We start from the raw sequence: 20,092 nt of genomic DNA on the forward strand, positions 1-20,092 counted from the left end.
CAAAAATCTTATACTTACCTGATGAGAGGGAAACCTCTGGATCCTAATGAGGCCTCCCTCAACGTCCTGCGGTCATGTTTCCTCTCACCATCTGATCGGGGCCACGATCCTCTTCTGACGTGATACCAAAAGTGGAGCATGGCTCCGATCAGCTGGAGGTCTGCAAGCGGCAACAGGGAACTAGAGGACGCGGAGGAAAGCCTCATTAGGATCGAGAAGCTTCCCTCTCCTTAGGTACGTATCTGTTTTTTATTTACTTTTGGCCACAGGTTCTCTTTAAAGCAAACCTGAAAGGGCTTACAAAAAAAAATAAAGAACTGTATATCCAGGGGCGTAACTAGAAATTACTGGGCCCCCCTGCGAAACCTTGGATGGGGCCCCCCTCCCCCTCAGAAAGGCTAAGGGTAGAGCAGCACTGTACACAAGACCCCGCTGAGCACTGAATAGGGAATGTCTACAAATTTTTGTCTGCAAAACTTTTGGCCACGGGTTCTCTTTAAAGCAAACCTGAAAGGGCTTACAAAAAAAATAAAGAACTGTATATCCAGGGGCGTAACTAGAAATTACTGGGCCCCCCTGCGAAACCTTGGATGGGGCCCCCCTCCCCCTCAGAAAGGCTAAGGGTAGAGCAGCGCTGTACACAAGACCCCGCTGAGCACTGAATAGGGAATGTCTACAAATTTTTGTCTGCAAAACTTTGTATGATTCCTTATCAGTGGCTGAGCAGATGCAGTCATTAGAACAATTGTGCAGAGAGCAGAAAGTTTTTTTCTCTCTGTGCCCTTAGTTATCAGTATCTCAGAACAGGGAAAAGAAACTTCTCCCTAACGGGGCCCCCTGTGGCTTCTGGGCCCCCCTGCAGCTGCATCCCTTGCAGGGCCTATTGTTACGCTCCTGCGTACATCACAGTAAATAGATGTATAGAGATCGGCACAAGATTGCACGGTGGCAATGGGGGTATGCGGTGTGTTACTTGTGCCTCCAGACCAAAGAGACAATGTAGAAAATCAAAAGGCAAAGGAAACCGGGCACCAACTCCAGCATATGCAATCACCGTAGACTTTATTTACATCCCCATACACCTGACATAGAGTGCAGTATGAATGGCCTAACAGCCACTATGGGGGATGTAAATAAAGTCTACGGTGATTGCATCTGCTGGAGTTGGTGCCTGGAATCCTCTGCCTTTTGATTTGCTAAAAAAAAATAGAGTTTCACTTACCTGGGGCTTCTGCCGGCCCCCTGCAGCCGCCCTGTGGCTGCACCGTCACAGAACGATCCTCCGGACCACGCCACGGCTAAGTTTCAGTATTGCCAACTTGCAAGTCGACTGCCACTGCGCCTGCGTGGCCCTGTCCGCGCACGTCCTTGTTCGCGCTCCCGTTGCCGGGAACGCTTTGCGCAGGACACTCCTGCCGATGGGAGCACAAATGAGGATCGTTCAGTGACGCGCGGACATAGGGTGGTTGCAGGGGGCTGGTAGAAGCCCCGGGTAAGTGGAACTCTTTTTTTTTTAAATCCTTTCAGCTGTTTTTTTGTTTGTTTGTTTTTTAAAGTGTTAAAAGAGATTATAACGCAACGCAAGACTAACAATGTACAAAAACATCTGCAAATACAGTCTCAGGTCAAGGCAGAGAATGATTTTCAGCAGTAGCACAATTTTTGACAGAGCAGTAAAACTTTTAGAGTTTAGATATCACAGTAGCAAAGAGGTAGAAGATCTAATAAAAATAACTAGCTATAGAATATTGGTTTTCTGTGTCTATGTTCAGTTTTATAAAGAAGTAAGAATTTCAGAACAGAACCGTACAGCTTACATTCCAGAGACAACTCCCGGACCCTGTATAAAATCACGATTGCTCTCCCTGTGTATGTACTGCGCCTGCGCAAGTGTGCCCATGCGTGCAAGGTAGCCCATTGACAATCCTAAATAGGTCACAATGTGACAATTCTTTTTACTCAGCAGGACAACAGGAACACAACGCAGTGGGAAAGTTGTGGCACATTTTATCCGCATGTTGCGTCACATACAGTGAAGCATACAGTCATTGAAAAGTATGCTCCACTGTACTATTAACTCAGGCATTATGGGGTCAACGCATTGTATGCAGGGCATTGGGTTACTCCATTCGGACCGCACGCACTAAAATGATTGCACTGCGAATGCCAAATTGCAATGCAATTTTCTACTTTACAATACGGCAGCTACAACGCACTGCAAGTTTCCACGGCTTTAGACTTTTTAAACGGTCCACCCTACAGTTAGTCAAAAAATGAACTGAACTTGGTCAGACCATTCCTCAGTTACTCTATCTATTCGATATACAGGTCACTTCCCTGATAGGCCCTCACTAGAATTAAAGAGGGTCTTGAACAACAGCGGTGGTCTCCAGAGGTGAGTATCTTATTATTTATTTTAATCTTCCTCGGGTTCACTTTAAAAGGAACAAAGCACCACTTTTCTTTTCCTGGTTTCTAATAACTACAGGAGCTGCCATGTCCCCCCTCCCTTTCTATCTGCCCATTATTTATCTAGGGGAAGCAGGGCGTGAAACATTTGCCTCAGGCGGCAAATTTCTAAGGGCGGCACCCGCCCGGGGGGGCCGGCTGCCGAGCCGGAGGGGTAGCGGGCAGGTCGGGGGTATTGGGCCTAGCGGTGGGGAGGGGGGTCGGACCCCCCCTCCCTCGCCTGGGTCCCCCGATCTGCGCTCCCCTCCAGCCTGTAATTAGGAAGCCGCTGCCAGATCGTAAGAGGCACGGGCGGGGAGGACTCACCTTTTCCGCGTTCCAGCGAGCGCTCCACTGACGTCACTTCCTGCAACGCCGCCCACTGTATTGTAAGTGGACGTCGATGCAGGAAGTGACGTCAGTGGAGCGCACGATGGAACGCGGATAAGGTGAGTCCTGGCAGCGGCTTTCTAATTACAGGCTGGAGGGGAGCGCAGATCGGGGGACCCAGGAGAGGGAGGGGGGGTCCGACCCCCCTCCCCACTGCTAGGCCCAATGCCCCCGACCTGCCCGCTACCACTCCGGCTCGGCGGCCGGCCCCCCGCACCCACGGGGGGGGGGGGGGGGGCGGCGGCAGAGGCAGCTCTCTCCTAAATTTGCCTCAGGCGGCAAAGAGTCTAGGGCCGGCCCTGAGGGGAAGGTGTAAAGATAGCATCTGTGACTTCTGTAAAGTCTTTGAAGCCTAATGTCCTATGTCCCCAACCCCTCTGCTAATGACAGGTTTTGTTTGGTCTGTGTGCAATAAATAAATTACATCAGTCCTTTATCTGCCTGAAATTTCTGCAGTTGGGCAGGCCATGGAAGTAGGGTAGAAAGCCTCTGCTAAACTAAATGTAAAGAAGATGTAAGATTGAGGGTTTTTTTTAGTAATGAGACACGTTATCGGCATGTATTTTTTATGTGCAATTGAGATGCCCTGGGTGCTAAAAATAATGCTTGGTTCACTTTAATGCCTCCAATGTTCTCCATTATCGGAGAATCTGAGAATATCAGGCCCACTACAGGGTGGCCCAATTTCCTTCCACAGCCAACCAAATACTTGGCAAGTTAACTGGCATATGATCAAGCTGGCCTGAGTATGTGTCCAGGAAGGAGTAAGACAAAGTTCTATCTGAAAGCCTTTTAATATATACATAGAAGAACTAAGCTACAAGTGCAGATATGTATCTTGGGGATTTAAATACACACAATGACAAAAGGAGAAACATTGAAATAGCAAGCATTTCATAATTATAAAGATCTATTTACTTGTAGAGAACTCAGCCGATATGATATATGGATTATGGAATGAAAAGACACTGAAATAAAATGACACGGATAAATGGAATGGAATTTTTAATTCGCTCACTAACCACTTCGCACCTAGACCTAGACAGTGTGGACTATATATGGACTATAGCAATTTTGACATTTTAGCTATGCCCTTATTTAATCAGCAATAACTTTATCACTACTTATGGCACCTTAGCTTAATGGTACCCTCCACATTCCCTGGTGGTCTAATTAAATCCTCCCTCCCCCTCTAAGCATTCCCTGGCAGACTAGTGGAATCCCCTTCCCCTTTCAGTATCCCCCTAGTAGTCTAGTGGTATCCACCACTTTCCCTTTAATGTTTTGTTATTCTTGTGGTACCCATTTCAATGGAAATCTAGTGATCGCCCCCTGGTAGTCTAGTGGTCGCCCCCCAAATTCCCTGTTGCAGAGATCAGCAGCTGCACAAGCAGGGCTGTAAATATTTCTCACCCCTTCTGGTTCCTGCGGTACTGATGCTGGGCCTCTTGCGTCTGCATCTATTTTAAAAATGGCAATGACCCTGTAACAGCTTCCGGGTCAGCACACTGTTAAACTTTAATATCGCCCACTTGAGCCACAAGGAAACATGGACATTACCTTGCACACCAGTTGTCCTTTCAGCATAACTGACAGCAACTGATTTATAACTGACAGCAACTGATATAGTTCAGTTCTGACAAAATCTTGTCAGAACTGGAAGGGATCGTCGTTAGAAGGAAATGGTGAGCTTCTGAGAGGAACTGACAGCGAAGTATGTGATATTCATTTGCAGATACATCAGGTGTTCATTTAAAAAAAAAAACTTTGTTCAGGTTCCCTTTAAATTCCCTCCTGGATTTACTCATCACCAGGGGCAACAAGTGAGGCACTAACCAGGGGGTTATACCATGGTGTCCAATCCCCCCACCCCCTGTCCTGCAGAGTTCGGCAGCCGCTGGAGCTTGGCTGAGGAAAAGCACAGGCTGAGGCATGGCTGTACTTGTGCCTTTGTGCCAGTAAAGTACAGCGACCCCGATCACCAGGAGGACCCTGGCAAGCGGTGGAGGACTGGAGGACAGTGAGGGAAGTCTGATTTGGGTCCAGAGGTTCCCCTCTCCTTAGGTAAGTATGTTTCTGAACCCTGGTTCTCTAATATTTATGTATGTGTTTACATAGAACTGGCATATTTTCTGAAGTGCTTTACAGAGGACTTGAAACAATTCACACCACTGCAGCCAGAAGCTGCTATCTATGCTCTGTGAACTTTTACATCTGTGCAGAATGAACATTTTTTTTTTTGTTAATGGTGTACGTAGCCAGTTTTAATAACACAGCGTTTCACCTAGTGGAAAATACACATCACAGAGAGCAAATTGTCAAATGCAATTAACATGCGTTGTGTCACACACCGGAGAATACAGAAGACCAGGGGCGTTGCTAGCCCCAAAGATCAGTGGCACGTGCCCCGGATCTATTCTGGGGTGCCCTGAATGTCACCCAGACAGAGTAGAGGCACCACAGCACCCAACATGGCACTACACAGCAGCCAATATGGCACCACAGCACCCACCATGGCATTACAGCACCAAGCGTACCCCATAGAGGCACCATAGCACCCAGCATGACACCACAACACACAGCAATGGGGGGTATGCTGGGTGCTATGGTGCCTCTATGTGGACATAATGGGTGCTGTGAAGCCTTTATGGGAGCATGCAGGGAGCTGTAGTTCTTCTATGGGGGCATGCTGGGAGTTGTGGTGGGGTGGGAGGGGGTCCACTAGAATGTCAGGGGATGCTATGGGGGGACTGCCAGACAACCTGGCATCAGGCCAGCCTGCCTAGGAGCAAGCCAGACCTGCCAGCACAGAAGCCAGGCAACTCTGCCTAGCTATTTATGTCATATGCTGCATTTTTTTTATCTTAGGATCCTAGAAACGCCCCTGCAGAAGACAGTCTCTAAATTAAAATAAAAAATCTGAATAGTAATTGTGTTGTTTTTGCATGGCGTAATATATAAAATCACTGAGTAATAATAGTGCTGGTAGACCGAGCGGCATTGTGCTGGTATATACAGTATCTCGCAGGCCGTGGTTCCAGGAAACCTGGTGTTGCTGTGTCCCCTTTTCAGTGATTCAGCTTAACTAGATGAAAACAGGAAACAAGCATGTTTTACCTCTGACCCTCTTATCTGTATGGTAGCTTGCAGAACAAAGCACCCTGACATAGATAGAGAGTATGTATTGTCCTTTTTTTTTGTTTCCATGGCAACCCCTAATTATATCTTTTATTTGTAGAGTTCACCATGGCTTACTTGCCAAAATATATCCTGCACTTGAAAACAGATCTAACCTCACATAGTTACAATAGGAGTTTTTCACCGATGAGGACGTTGCAAATTTTATTGAGATTGTTTTAAAGTATCATCTTTAACCTCTTAAAAACCAGTGCAATCTTCACAGCATGCTCCTCCCATTAATTCGACAATAACTTTATTGTTACAAATCACACTAAAATGATCTATATATTGTTGTTTTTTTCACCACAAATGATGGTTTCTTCGGGTGGTACTTTTTGCTAAGCATAATTTTATTTTATATGCAGTTAAAAGGGAATAATAAGAAAAAAATATAACAAAAAAAGCCTTTATTTATAAAAAAAATAACAGTAATATACCCTCATGGCATATATATTAAAAAGTCCCTAAGGTAACTAAATATGTATTTATTTATTTTTTAAATGATGTCATTTTTTTTTTTTTTATAAAAATGTTAAAGTCTTTTATTTTGGTAACTATGGGGTAGGGGTGAAAGGGTTTTTTATATATAATACTGTATATGGGTGCATTTTTACTTTTTGGCCACAAGATGGTGCCACATTTGATTACTCTGTGCTGGGAACAGCACACAGGAATTGTTATGTGTAACTGTTTTACTTTCACTGACACCAGCTTTGATTCATCACAGGCACTGTGATTGGGTTTGGGAACAGCTGTTCGCCTATTCACGTTCACCGATTATTGACTGATAGGACAAAGCCAGGTGCGCACACTTGAGTGTGTGCGATTGCGAGCAACACATAAAAAGTTTGCCTCAGGCAACAAAAAGTCTAGAACTGGCCCTGGAACCATTGCTATGAGGAAAAGGGTTTCTAGGCTGCCACACATCCCATGTGCCACAGCACACATTCAGCTTGATGCAGGAAGCTGCGGTAAATGCACTGCGGAAACACATCATGGGTTACTATTGGTGTGCACACACAGCATGCAGTCTTGTTAGGCAGCGCGGGCCTACCGGTACTTAAGAGCGCACGCTAGGTGGCAGGACCGCGCATTTTGTGTGCACACTAATAGTAACCCACAATGTATTTCCGCTGTTACCGTGGCTTCCTGCATCAAGGTCATTGGTATTTGTTTCCTTACATGGGACTGTAGGCAGCACATAGAAACAATTAAAACACAATAAATATCTAAAATAACTCAAGACCACACTTGAGTTTATGGCAAATAAAAGGCCATGGAACTGTATTATTGTATTGCATATATTAATTATAACAATATAACATACGGTACTCATTAACAATTAACTGTTATCAACAAAACTTTAGACCTATAATGAGGTCAGCCCAGTCTCAACATTCCCGGACAGCACACCTCTTGTTTTAATACTCATTTCCACCCCTCTGATTTGTGGGTACCAACCACACCATCGCCCTCATAATACAATTCTGCAATCATAAATATGTCCAACCAAAGGTACACTGCATACTCCCTGTACAAACCCTGGATCCCTCCCTCTAAGCTCACATGCCTGTAAGAAAAACATGGTAATCAACGACACGAACTGCATTAATTGCCTATTAACTTTCTTTCTCATTCTTTCAGGGGTGTTCCATCCATTGGGTGCCAGGGGGCTTGGCGCTCCAGGTGACAGACAGGGAGGGAGTAGACAGGTAACGATACCATCTTGTTCTGCGCACAACGCTCTGTATATGAAGGTGGGGGGGGGGGGGCTGCCTTATACAAGGGGGGATATTTGGCTATATTTTGGGGGCTGCCTCATACAAGGAGGACATCTGGCTGTATTTGGGGGATGCCTAATACAAGGAGGGTCGTCTGGCTATACTGGGGGGCTACTTAATACAAAGTGGGACATCTGGTTATATTTGGGGGGCTGCCTATTCCAAGGGGGGATATCTGGCGACACTGGGGGGCTGCCAAATACAAGGGGGATATCTTGCTTTACTGGGGGGCTGCCTAATACAAGAGGGAGCTTCATCTCACATAATTTTCGCAAATGGCCATGCCCATTATTTAAGCACTCCTTTTCCTGTTTTTGCAGCAATACACTTAGCATTGGGGGGTGTCTGTCTGTAAATAATTGGCACCGGGTGTGAAATACAGGAGGTGCTCCATTGCCCATTATCACTCCACTATGAAATGACTGTTTCACAGCCCAGCAGCCTGCTAGTGTCTGTCTATAGTTCCAACAATTAAAACTTAGACACGATGCTGGGCCTATTTAGCACACACTGTGCATGATTAATAAACGCATATTTGACTTGAGCTAAGGGAACTGACTTTCCTGGTCGAGGACAAACCTGTCAGTGTTCTCAGCTCTGGAGTTCTTCAATACTTTGACACTTTTACAGCTTGGCTTGAGCAGCTGCAGTCTTTCACAACAAGGAATAAAGGTCCCCTTAGGATCATAGCAACAGCTACATCCCTGCCAGTATATGAAGCAGACATTCGCCACCCCAAGGGTTTCACTGACCCATGGAACTTTTTCCTTAGGAAACGCGCATGTGATACTACCTTGCTATTGATCTGACATTTATATGCTAAATCACACCGTGAAAATATTTTACACAAAATAGTAAACTAACTGTCATGTCCTGAAGCAATCTGGACTATTTTCAGGTCACAGATTGCTTGCCTTTTTTTTTTTTTTTTTTTTTTTTACGTACGATGGACCTTTATATTTTATTTTATATTTATTATAGGATTTATGGTTTTTAAAGCAAACCTGAACTGAAAATAAACTTATGAGATAGTTACTTGCCAACAGCAACCACAGTGTCTGAGGTGCAAGAAGGGGATGGGGAACAGTTTGTTAATGATTACCACTATTCAAAGTGTCTATAGAAGTGATTATTATGAGCACATGACCAATAGAGAGCTAATACTGCAGTTCAGAGAGGGCCCTATAGGGCCCCTCTGGCCCAAGGGCCCCGATGCGGTGGCAACCTTTGCACCCCCTATTGCTACGCCCCTGATTGTAACTGTAGTAACAATGGTAAAAACAACGCTTACATTGATGCTAGGTTCACAGTGGTCAGTTGCATAACGCACACGTTATAATGAGTGTGAACTGCAATGAAAGAGAAACCGTAACCAAGAATTGAATTTCATCCCAATCAGTAGCTGATACCCCCTTTTACATGAGAAATCTGTTCCTTTTCTCAAACGGATCATTAGGGGGCGCTGTATGGCTGATATTGTGGTGAAACCTCTCCCACAGGACACTGTGACTGAGGACCATGGTCCTGGCAGTTTCCGGTCTGTGAACCTTGTTGCATTGTGGGAAATAACAGCTGTTTACTGCTGTTTCTAACTGCCAGAAAAGAAATCAGCAGCTCCTTCCACTGACATCACCTGCCAGCAGTAAAAATGTCACCATGTGATAAATGTCAGAATGTAAATCAGGGAGAGGAAAGTTTTTACAAAGGGCAAACACTGACTAAATAATTTATACATAATTATTGTAAAAATGAAGCACTTTTTTTTATATTACATTATTTTCACTGGAGTTCCTCTTTAGCGCAAAGCCAGCATGCTGCAAATTAGAATAACACGATCCGTTACTGTGAACAGGTCCATCGAATTTTATGGGCAGTGAGTTGACATGCAGAATTATTCTGCAACACAAGTGACCACTGTGAACAGGGCCTTAAACATTTTAAAAGAGCACATTTAAAAAGGATAATTTGGGTGCTAGAGAAAGCAGCTAGTCGACACCTAACTCTAATAACCTCCCCCTCCCCTCGTGCAATGCCTAACCCTAAGACCCCCTCGCTGATGCCAAACCCTATCTCCTAATACCTAACCCCAACCCCGCCAATAAAATGGCTACCCCTATAAGCGCCTATAGCTGTGATTAGTGGCGGTTGCAGGTAATTTGGGTGCCGAAAGCAAACTGGAGCTACAAATTACTCCTTCTCCCAAATTACCTGTAATAGCTAATCGTGGCTTTACAGAGGCGTCTATGGCTGCGCCCAATTTACCTGGATACCCCTGGCGCCTAAATTAACTCTTTCACAACAGAACCATTAGTTACAATTGTTTTTTTGTTGTCAGTTTTAGATCTGAATGAATTCTAACTGCAGCCATGACAGTCTGATTGATGTAAGGGCCGGTTCACGCTTGCTTAAAAAATGTACCCGTTCGGGAAAGCGAAACACGTATCCGTTTTCTACCGAATGCGAGACGGAACGCAGAGTCCCAACTTGGCACATTTTCCTGGTCCGGAAAATGTGTCCAATGAAAGCATATGAGAACGGACACTGTACATTCTAACTAAGCTATTCGCTGCATCTGTATCGCCCGTTTTGATCGCCGCCGTGACATAATACTCACATGTCCTGCCGCCCATCTCCTCCGCTCGGTCCTTTCTAAACAGCCCAGAAGCCGGTATTAGCATTGGGATCTCCACTGAGCTGCAAAAGACCAATGGGAATCCTCAGCAACAGGGAGAATTCTCATTGGTTCATGTTGAACCAATGAAAATTCTCCCTGTTGCTTGGGAGAATTGGCCTTCTGCAGCGTATGGAGAACCCCATGCTTTTGCCGGCCTCCAGGCTGAATAGATAGACTGAACGATAGAGGCAGGACAGGTGAGTGGCAAAGGGGATGTGATTAACGCAGGAACGGATAGGCAGATGCGGAACTGACAGGTGAGAATGTTGTGTGTGCATGCAAAAAGCAATAGTGGAGGGTAGGTCCGCTGCAACCACCAATGCAAAGCCAGATGGGAGCAAGGGATCCAAATGCCACAACAGTCCAAGAAGGATATCTCGCTATACCAACTGGCAGGGTAAAATTCCACTAATTTTGTTTAAACAATTATTGCACACTTTCTGTAAATCCAATAAACTTCCTTTAACTTCTCAAATATCACTGTTTGCGTCTCCTACAGTATATGATATATTTAACTGACATTTTTTATCATAACAACCAACGATTTATACAGGAAAATCATGGTAATTAACAAGGTTGCCCTAACTTTCACATCCCGCTGTATCTGAACCTGAATTTCCAACTCCTTCCATCTCTGGAGGCAATTACCATGGGTAATCATGTTAGTCATCCCTTTGTTTACCAAGTCATTAAAATGAATCTCTGCTTCTGTTATATAACTTCCGTAAACATAGAGGATGCTGCAAAAGTATTTTTGTAATTTCATTTAATTACAATTATCTTTGCATTCCAGTCTGTAGGCAGAAAATATTTTCCAAAACTGGTTGGAGAGCTGATTGTCCATAAAATCCCAACTTGTTACAGGAAATACTGTAGCTGCATAGAGAAGGAAATAGGTTTAAGGTGAAACTATAGTCAACGTATGACTCCAACAGACTGGCTACACCAGAATAATTTTTTATTAAAGGGGATCTTTCGCGAATGAGGAAAAAAATAAAAAAGAGGTTTATGCATAAACTATTAAACATCCTTCTAAAATAGTGTACAATTTTTTTTAAAAAAATGAATAGTTTCATCAATACAACCAAAAAAATTATGATATAATGATTTGTATGTGTAGTACAGCTAGAAATAAAACATTAGGAGCAGAGATATAAACCTAATTTTTTCCAGTTCAGGAAGAGTTAAGAAACTCCAGTTGTTATCTCTATGCAAAAAAGACATTAATAAAAGTCGCAGAGAGGTCTGTCTTCTGAAATTTATTATCTCAACTGTCAGTCAAGAATTTTCTTTTTCTCTGCCAGAGGACAGGTCAATAGTTCACAAGACTGCTCTGTAAAAACATTTAGAATGCTGAGTAGTGTGGAAAGAGATCATTAAAGAATGATGCAATGTTATAAAAACCACTATATAACTGAAAATAAAAATATGTGAATATTTTATTTGCTACTAATCTTCTAGTAATTATCCGTACTACACAACCAATTCATTATATCATTTGTTTTTTCGCTTCAGTTTCTCTTTAAGGTTGCTATGTTTGATTCATTTCTGTAGGAAACAGTAGGGGCTTGTGACTTTTAACATAGATGACATTACGTTTGGAATAATGCTACTTGGATAACTGTGTGGGTAATAAAGCGCAGGGTAACTTTTAATGGACTGTTATGCCAGACTTTAGTTCCATTTTTCTCACTTTCTACACCTGCATTGTCTGCAATGTCTGACTCTCCTATCTGCTAGTTTCTGCTTGCTACACTGGGGAATGCCTGCATGTTTTATATGCACATAAAAAAGGGAGCAAGGTAAGAAATTAACAAGACAGCTAATTTTGGTGCAGCGCAAGGGCTGCGCTCATGATTCGGCCGTCGCCACAGACCATAATGGGAATTATGGCTATACTGGCGCTTAGTGACTAATTTGGGTGCTGGAAATAGTTGGGGATAGTCAAATTAGTAAAAAGACGAGCTCATTCGGCAATAGGGATAAATTCGGTGCTCAAATTACATGGCCCTTCCGAGTTGTTACAACTGAGAGGGGGAATAGTATTTAGCCTGGGCAGGAGTTTGGCTGCAGCAGGGGGATCTTTTTTTCAATATTGGCCTTCCATTTTTGAATGAACGCTGCAATTAATCCTTGAAATGTATGTACATTCAGCTTAACTGAATGTATTGAGTTTTATAAATAATATTCACATTTAAATTTTAGTTGAGTATCCTGGTTTAGGAACTACTGTATTTTGTGGTCCACATGCCAAATCCCGATAAGGCAGCCGTAGCCATGGAAACCATGAGACACTGATACCCCATCCATACTCTCACAGGTGCCTTGTGTAACTAGGAAAGGGTCTACCCTGCAATCTGGACCTCCCTACATGTAAGAAGTGGCTCTCTCCAACATCAACATTTGAATTCCTGATTCCCAGGAAGTGGGAGATGCTTTGCTTAGTAATACCTGAGATCAGCCCTAACCTCCCCCCCCCCCCCCCACACACACACACCTCCAATTAGCTACTAGGCAGCATCTACCTCCAAGAAGTCAATGACTGACCACCCTCTCACCCAGTGACCCTCCCCTCCCCCCAATAACCAGTGACCCCAATGTTGGGCAGCATTACATCCTCCAAATATTCAATGACCTCCCGTCAGGCAGCACCCCCCTCCAAATTATCAGTGACCCCTCATTAGGCAGAATCCCCACCTCATTTAGTCAGTGAGGCAGCATTCCCCCTATTATTAAGCATCCCCCTGAATGAACATGACAAGGAGTCAATCTTGTAGAGCACATAGACATTTCTCCACATGGGGACTGCAGTTAGTAACACCCCCTCTATAATTATGCAGCATCACCTCAGCACCCACTCCAGATTGTAAGTGACCCCCATTAATTGGACAAATATTTCCTTACCGATTCCAGGCCAAGGCGCACTGATCCGCCATTGCACCCCCCGATTCCTCTGATTTCCAACTTTATGGTTGCTGGGACTAAAGGTTAACTGGAAGGTAATGCAGCTGCATTGTATATCAATGTGTAGTTACATTGCTGATGGCAATATACCATGGATGAAGATTCATGCCGAGGCTCACAGGGGTGCCGCAGCACCCAGTTTGAGAACCTCTGATATAACTCCTTTATATATGAAAGGCCTTAAAGTAATTCAGCTTATTCACATTCACTGAAAAAGTAAACAACTATGCTATATTCAGAACTGCTGCTGCACAATTCATAATGACAAAAAAAAAGTGTAAAAAGTTTTTTGATGCCAGCTAAGAGAACATTGCAAATGACAGGCAGCCGATAGGGCCAATCAAAGTCCTGGGATCATGTCCTGGGAAGCCACTGGACCCAGTGGGGCTGAGGACGGGAGGAGTGGAGCAGCCGTTAGATACAATGAGCACACGTAAGTTACCAGCGCACACTATGGACTTGATTCACCTAGACAAATATCATGCCTTATCAGAGTTAACACACCTTATCAGGGGTGTGTTAAGTCTAATAAGACATGTTAACTCTGATAAGGCATGCTATTTATTATAGTGAATCAACCCCTATCTGCACTACCGCAGCATAGTGTGTGCTGAGCTTTAGCAGGGCAGCTTGATGAATCAAGCCCTAAGTGCCTAAGTTTATGGATTGTATCACTCTCAAGGTCTCTTCCCAGCAGTTCTGGCCTACATTGTGCTTTATTCAGAGAGCGGTCTGTGCATTCCAAGCTGAGCAAACCCCACCCAGTCCTCTGTCCAACTATTAATGGTAATTGTCTTGCAATATTCTCCATAAGCTCTCTTGCCACTGAAGGCTTACACCTGCCATTGAGATAGAGGCTCCAGGCTCAGGTCTATTACACCCTTCAGTTGGAATATGATACACATACACAATGAAAAATGGATAGCTTGGCTTCCACTTTCCAGTTTTGATCCGCTTTATTTATGCTGCAGATAAGAAAATTGTAGAGGCTGGCTTGTTGCCCAGGCACACCACGGGGGTAAAGAAGAGTCAATCTGCCTGTTATTTCTGGACATAACCTCTCAACAGGAAAGTTTAACTTGCATTTGTTTCTGTTAGAAGGAATTTTTCCCTAATGTTAATTGAGACCAGATTTCAGATTGTTCAATGCTTTGATAATCTTCCTGTGATTTGGGCACTATTTTATTTGTGTATAGCATTCCAAACTGCTTCCATTTTATTCCACTGGGTATAAGGAGGGAGAAATGATTTATGCTCCAGGAAAGTAAAATAATTATTCTTCGTTTAAAGTGAACTTGAACTTGAATTTTGTAAAGGTCCTCATTTCACTTCTCCAGTACACAGTGGATGCCATTAGATGTCAGTTGTGACAGAGACACATTCTAACCACACTCCTAAATGCTTTTTGTGCACATGGTGCGTATAGATGTAGGTCTCTGATATAGTGCCATAGTTGCATCATATTTCTATAGTGTCTTATGGGAGAAAAGTCCTAGAATAAGAATATAATGAAGATATACTGTATTTTTTGGACTATAATGCAGGGAGTTCCTGACCTGTGAACACCTGCCAATATCCTCCTCCATGCACAGGAGGACACAGGGGGACAAATGGAGGACACAGGGGGACACAAAGGAGCATAGAGGAAGACACAAAGGGGACACAAAGGAGCATAGAGGAAGACACAAAGGGGACACAAAGGAGCATAGAGGAGGACACAAAGGGGACACGAAGGGGCAAAGAGGAGGACACAAGGAAAACAAAGGCAGACACATGGGGGACACAGGAGTACACAAGGGGGGCAGAGGAGTACACAGGGAGACACAAGAGGTACAAGGGGACATGAGGTACAAAGGGGGCATAATTCAAAAGATGTCCCTTCACCATGGACGTACCAGGTTTAGTATGTATTTTTTTCTCCTGGTTTTTGTCCTCTAAGCCTATTGTCAGGAGCGTCTTATAGTCCGCAAAATATGGTAATTCATGTCATCTCCCTTATTCTCGTCTAATCCTCTATGCCCCCCCCCCCTTCTTCCCCTCCCCCCTCCTCTGTGGGTTTACCTTTGTGCCTCAATTGCCCTGTCAAGTTTACCTTTTTGTGATCAATCTAGTAATGGACAGCTTTTGGCTCACTTATGTTACTATTGCATTTGTAAAGATCCGTTTTGTATATATACACTATATATATATATATATATTTGTATACAAAAGTATCTTTTTATATATCATTGTATTGTATTACTTTGTACTGCACTATTAGAAGGAAAGTGCTTGGAAGAACAAAGAGAAATCGAGAGCCCAATATGGTGTAGTATTGTTAAGTTGGTTGTGGTTTAAAGCAAAAAATCTTAGATATACTCACAAACATGGGTTACCCATAGGCAACCACTTCAAGTGCAGGTGGGGAGTATTATAACCTGACCCCACTCAGGTTTTTAAGATGTTGCTCTCTGTAGATAGGAAACGGGGTAGCACCCCTCCACCGAGGGTGGAATCAAGATTTCAGCAAGGCTTGGTGTACAGCAGCGCCAGAGTAGAATAAAAACGTTTAAAAACCGTCTAAAAGAGGGGGATGTTCAGGTGGACTTACTTCTGCATTTAGACCCATTGAGTTATGCTCCTGTTTGCTTGATGAGTTAAATAAAAAAATGTTGTATTGATATATTGTGACTCAATTGAGTTTTATATTTTTGAGGGAGGTAAGTCCACCTGAACATCCCCCTCTTTTAGACGGTTTTTAAACGTTTTTATTCTACTCTGGCGCCTCTGTACACCAAGCTTTGCTGAAATTAGACGGAAAGGCCCCTCCATGTGTTCTCTGACATAAACAACACCACAACTTTCTCAGGTGTGGTGCTAGGGAGGGCGGGGCCTCAGGTATAATAAATGTTTGTACTTAGATGCCACTTTAGCTACTACTAAGGATCCAGGAGGGTCGGAAATGCATCAGCTTTTGTGCTGTCATGTACCATTACTGTGTATTTTATGGATGAATCAATAAAGGATTTGAATTTTCATGACACCGAAGGAGTACAGACAACTTGCTTTGGTATAGATGTATATCAGTGGCATAGCAAAAGGGGGTGCAGAGGTTGTGACCACACCGGAGCCCTTGGACTAGAGGGACCCCAAGGGGCCCTCTCTCAACCTCAGTATTAGCTCTTTATTGGTCCCGTGCTGGTAATAATCACTTATATAGATGCTTTGAATAGTGGTATTCAGTAATAAACTGTTCCCCATCCCCATTTTGCACCTCTGACACTGTGCTTGTCCTTGGCAGGTTTTGGTGTGCCGAATCAATTGTTATCTAGAATGCTTGGGGGGGCCCTATTGTAAAACTTGCACTGGGGCCAACAGCTTCTTAGCTACGCCACTTATGTATATTGTAGCTCCCTGATGGGATTAGTTTAAAGCACTATCCAAACCTCCCAACATTTGGAACCAGCAAAGAAGGAAACTTAGTCACACCCCTTTAACACCATTAGCCATGTCCTAATTTTACATACGGTGCTCCCCTCCCCATACAGCCATTCCTGGTGTCTAGTGACCCCCCTCCCTCATATAGTAAACCTTGGTGTCTAGTGTGCCCCCTCCCTGCCCCATATAGTGAACCCTGGTGTCTAGTGGTGACCTTCTTCTCCTCTCCCATATAGTTAACCCTTGTCTTGCATCAAGGGAGGCAGACCAAATTCAGTCCAGCTGTCACTAACATTATCTATCAGGGGGTCGTAAAACACTGTAACCCGGCTAGAGGAGGTGATAAGCAAGGCTTCTGTTGCACAATAACTCTGCAATCTGCACATGAAGCACGGAAGGAGCAGAGGGGGGACCCAAAACCAGCTGCACAGGACCGCGGGACATGCCTCCCAACCTGTGAAAGTCACGATCAAATTGGGATGGTAGCGACCTATGGCACTATCTATCCTATGAGAGGACATTATGCTGGGCATGCACGAACCGTTTCTGCGGCTCAATTAGCCACCGGATCGACTCCCGCCGCGTCCTCGCTCATCCCCGTGTGTGCCTGAATCGATTCCCGCTCGTCCCCGCGGGCGCTTCCTTATCTTCCGCTCGTTTTCCGCTATTGTCCGCCCGCAGGTATCGAGCAGGGAATCGATCCGGCGGACAATCGGACATGTCGGAAATGATCAATCGAGCCAACAGCGGCTTGATTGATAAGGAAAATCTAACCGTGTATGCCCAGCATTAGGATATGTGCTCCTAATCTTTTGCCAGGTTGATGAACTGTTGCAATATGCATGTTATAGGGCCAGAGTTTGGACACATACAAACACAAGGGAGCCTCTGCGCGGTGTATGTGACTATGCAAAATAATGCATTTTTTTGCTGAGATCTCTGCTTTTAACTTAGCTGTAGTTACTGGACGGTTGGTCTTCAGTTGCTTCATATACCTAGTCAAATGAGTGAACAAGAAGAATTAACAGTTCACTAAAGTAACGTACCCCTGAACCAATATTTTTTTTTCTGTTTTTTTATGAGTTTTTTTTTTCTGTGGTGCTCTGACATATGTCACAGCATCATCCTCACCCTCCAGCGCCCCCTGTGGCCTCGACACTGCTCAGCCATGGGGTGGAGGAAGTTGCAGTTTATCTCTTCTCCACCTGTCCCTAGGAATGCCACCTTTACACTGCTCGCTTATGACTCCCGATACTGCACACAATGCACATGAGAGCTGTGACGTGTGTGCGCTTTGGGGTAGTTATAAATTCTTGTGCAGCATAGTTCTTTCACCACAGATAAAACTTTATTAAAAGTCTGAAACAGTAAACTTGGTTCACTTAAAGATTCTGTAAAAAGAAAGGAAAAACACAATCGAGAGCCCCCAATAGTGTATTATTGATAATAGAGGAATGCCAAGGTAGCAGCAAATAGAAATATACTCACAAGTATAGGTTGCCGGGTTCAGGCAACCACTTAAAGCACTTATGGGGATATTCGGCCTGTCCCCACTCAGGCTAAAAAGTCGCTCTCTGTAGAAGGTAAGAAGGAGTGTTCACCCATCCACCAGGTGGATAACAATAATTGCAAAGGAAACAGAGGCGCCAGCAGAGTAAAAATTGACCATAGGTAAAAACAGATAAAAGTTGCGGGGCAAGGGTGGACTTACCTCCCCAAAACCAAACACAAGCATTATGTATGGTATAAACAAGATTTAATTGTACTCCAGAACAAATGCAACGCGTTTTGCGGGTCTCTAGCCCGCTTCCTCAGGCAATAATAAAGATAGGAGTAACTTAGAAGTTGTGTAGCCAAGTACAGCGCCTCTGTCTGTACAGCGCAAAGGCGCTGTACTTGGCTACACAATTTCTGAGTTACTCCTACCTATATTATTGCCTGAGGAAGCGGGCTAGAGACCCGCAAAACGCGTTGCATTTGTTCTGGAGTACAATTAAATCTTGTTTATACCATACATAGTGGTTGTGTTTGGTTTTGGGGAGGTAAGTCTACCCTTGCCCCCCAACTTTTATCTGTTTTTACCTATGGTCAATTTTTACTCTGCTGGCACCTCTGTTTCCATTGCACTTTAAGATTCTGATTGACTTGGCGTGTGCAGCACCACAGAGGGGACTCTTATGTTGGTTTCCTCTCGGAGTAAGCTGTGGTCCGGCAAAGTTTGGGTCGGCTATCTTAGGTAATTCCCCTTTCGAAATTGTATCCATCCAGGCATGTGGTTCCTAGTGGGATGTGCTCCATCTTGTGTTCTTGATGTGTTGGCATCCATTCTTACCATAATGACCACCTCAAAATGAAATGGCCTTCATATCAGCTATGGGGCTTACTATGTTTCCATGGATATGGGGAACCAACCATCTCAGTTTAGATTGGCATTGTCATGTGTATCTAGTGCAGGGGTCCCCAAACGTTTTGGGTCGAGGGCCGGGTCAACATACTTCAAACTGCTGGGGGGCCGGAGTATACATAAGATGATGTCTTTGCGGGCCAGACAGTGAAGCATACCCAGATGACAACCTGAAGTCCAGTTGGACAGCAGTGTCACCTGATGTGAAATTTGATTGGAAACCAGCGAATTACTGCTTTCTGGCTTCCATGTGGATGGGTGGTGCCAGCACTGCTATTCTATCTGTGGACCACCAATATTTAAAGATTAGCTGACCGCATCTATAAGTAATACATTTTGTGTGTGTGGGGGGGGGGGCGGAAAAAAAGCCTCAGGGGGCCGCATTCGGCCCGCGGGCCTTAGTTTGAGGACCACTGATCTAGTGGCTCCGAGAGCCGGTTCTCTCATGAAGCAAGGTGAAACATTTGCATCAGGCGCAGAGATTTCAGGGGCAGCATTTTTGTACTGTGTGTACCTTTCTGAGGAGGAATGGAGTGGCTGAGGGTGAGCAGTTTGTCACAGACTCACAGCTAGCCAGAGTGCTATTGTGTTGAGCTGCAGCATGTTATGTGAGAACATTAAATGAAGCAGAGTAAATTGTTGGGTGCTGTGTCATCATTCCAATTCGGAGGGTGGGGCGCATCCTCACAAGTTTGCCTCAGCTAGCAAAAAGTCTAGAACCAGCCCTGGTGGCTCCGTATATGTTGTTGTGTGTTTCATCGTCCACCGCTTGTGCTCCTCATGTGTAACTTATAAGCTTTAATTGTATTCCATGTGTTCTGGCCACTGACTGAA

This window comes from Hyperolius riggenbachi, chromosome 1 (assembly GCF_040937935.1).
Source record: "Hyperolius riggenbachi isolate aHypRig1 chromosome 1, aHypRig1.pri, whole genome shotgun sequence".
Taxonomy (NCBI): domain Eukaryota; kingdom Metazoa; phylum Chordata; class Amphibia; order Anura; family Hyperoliidae; genus Hyperolius; species Hyperolius riggenbachi.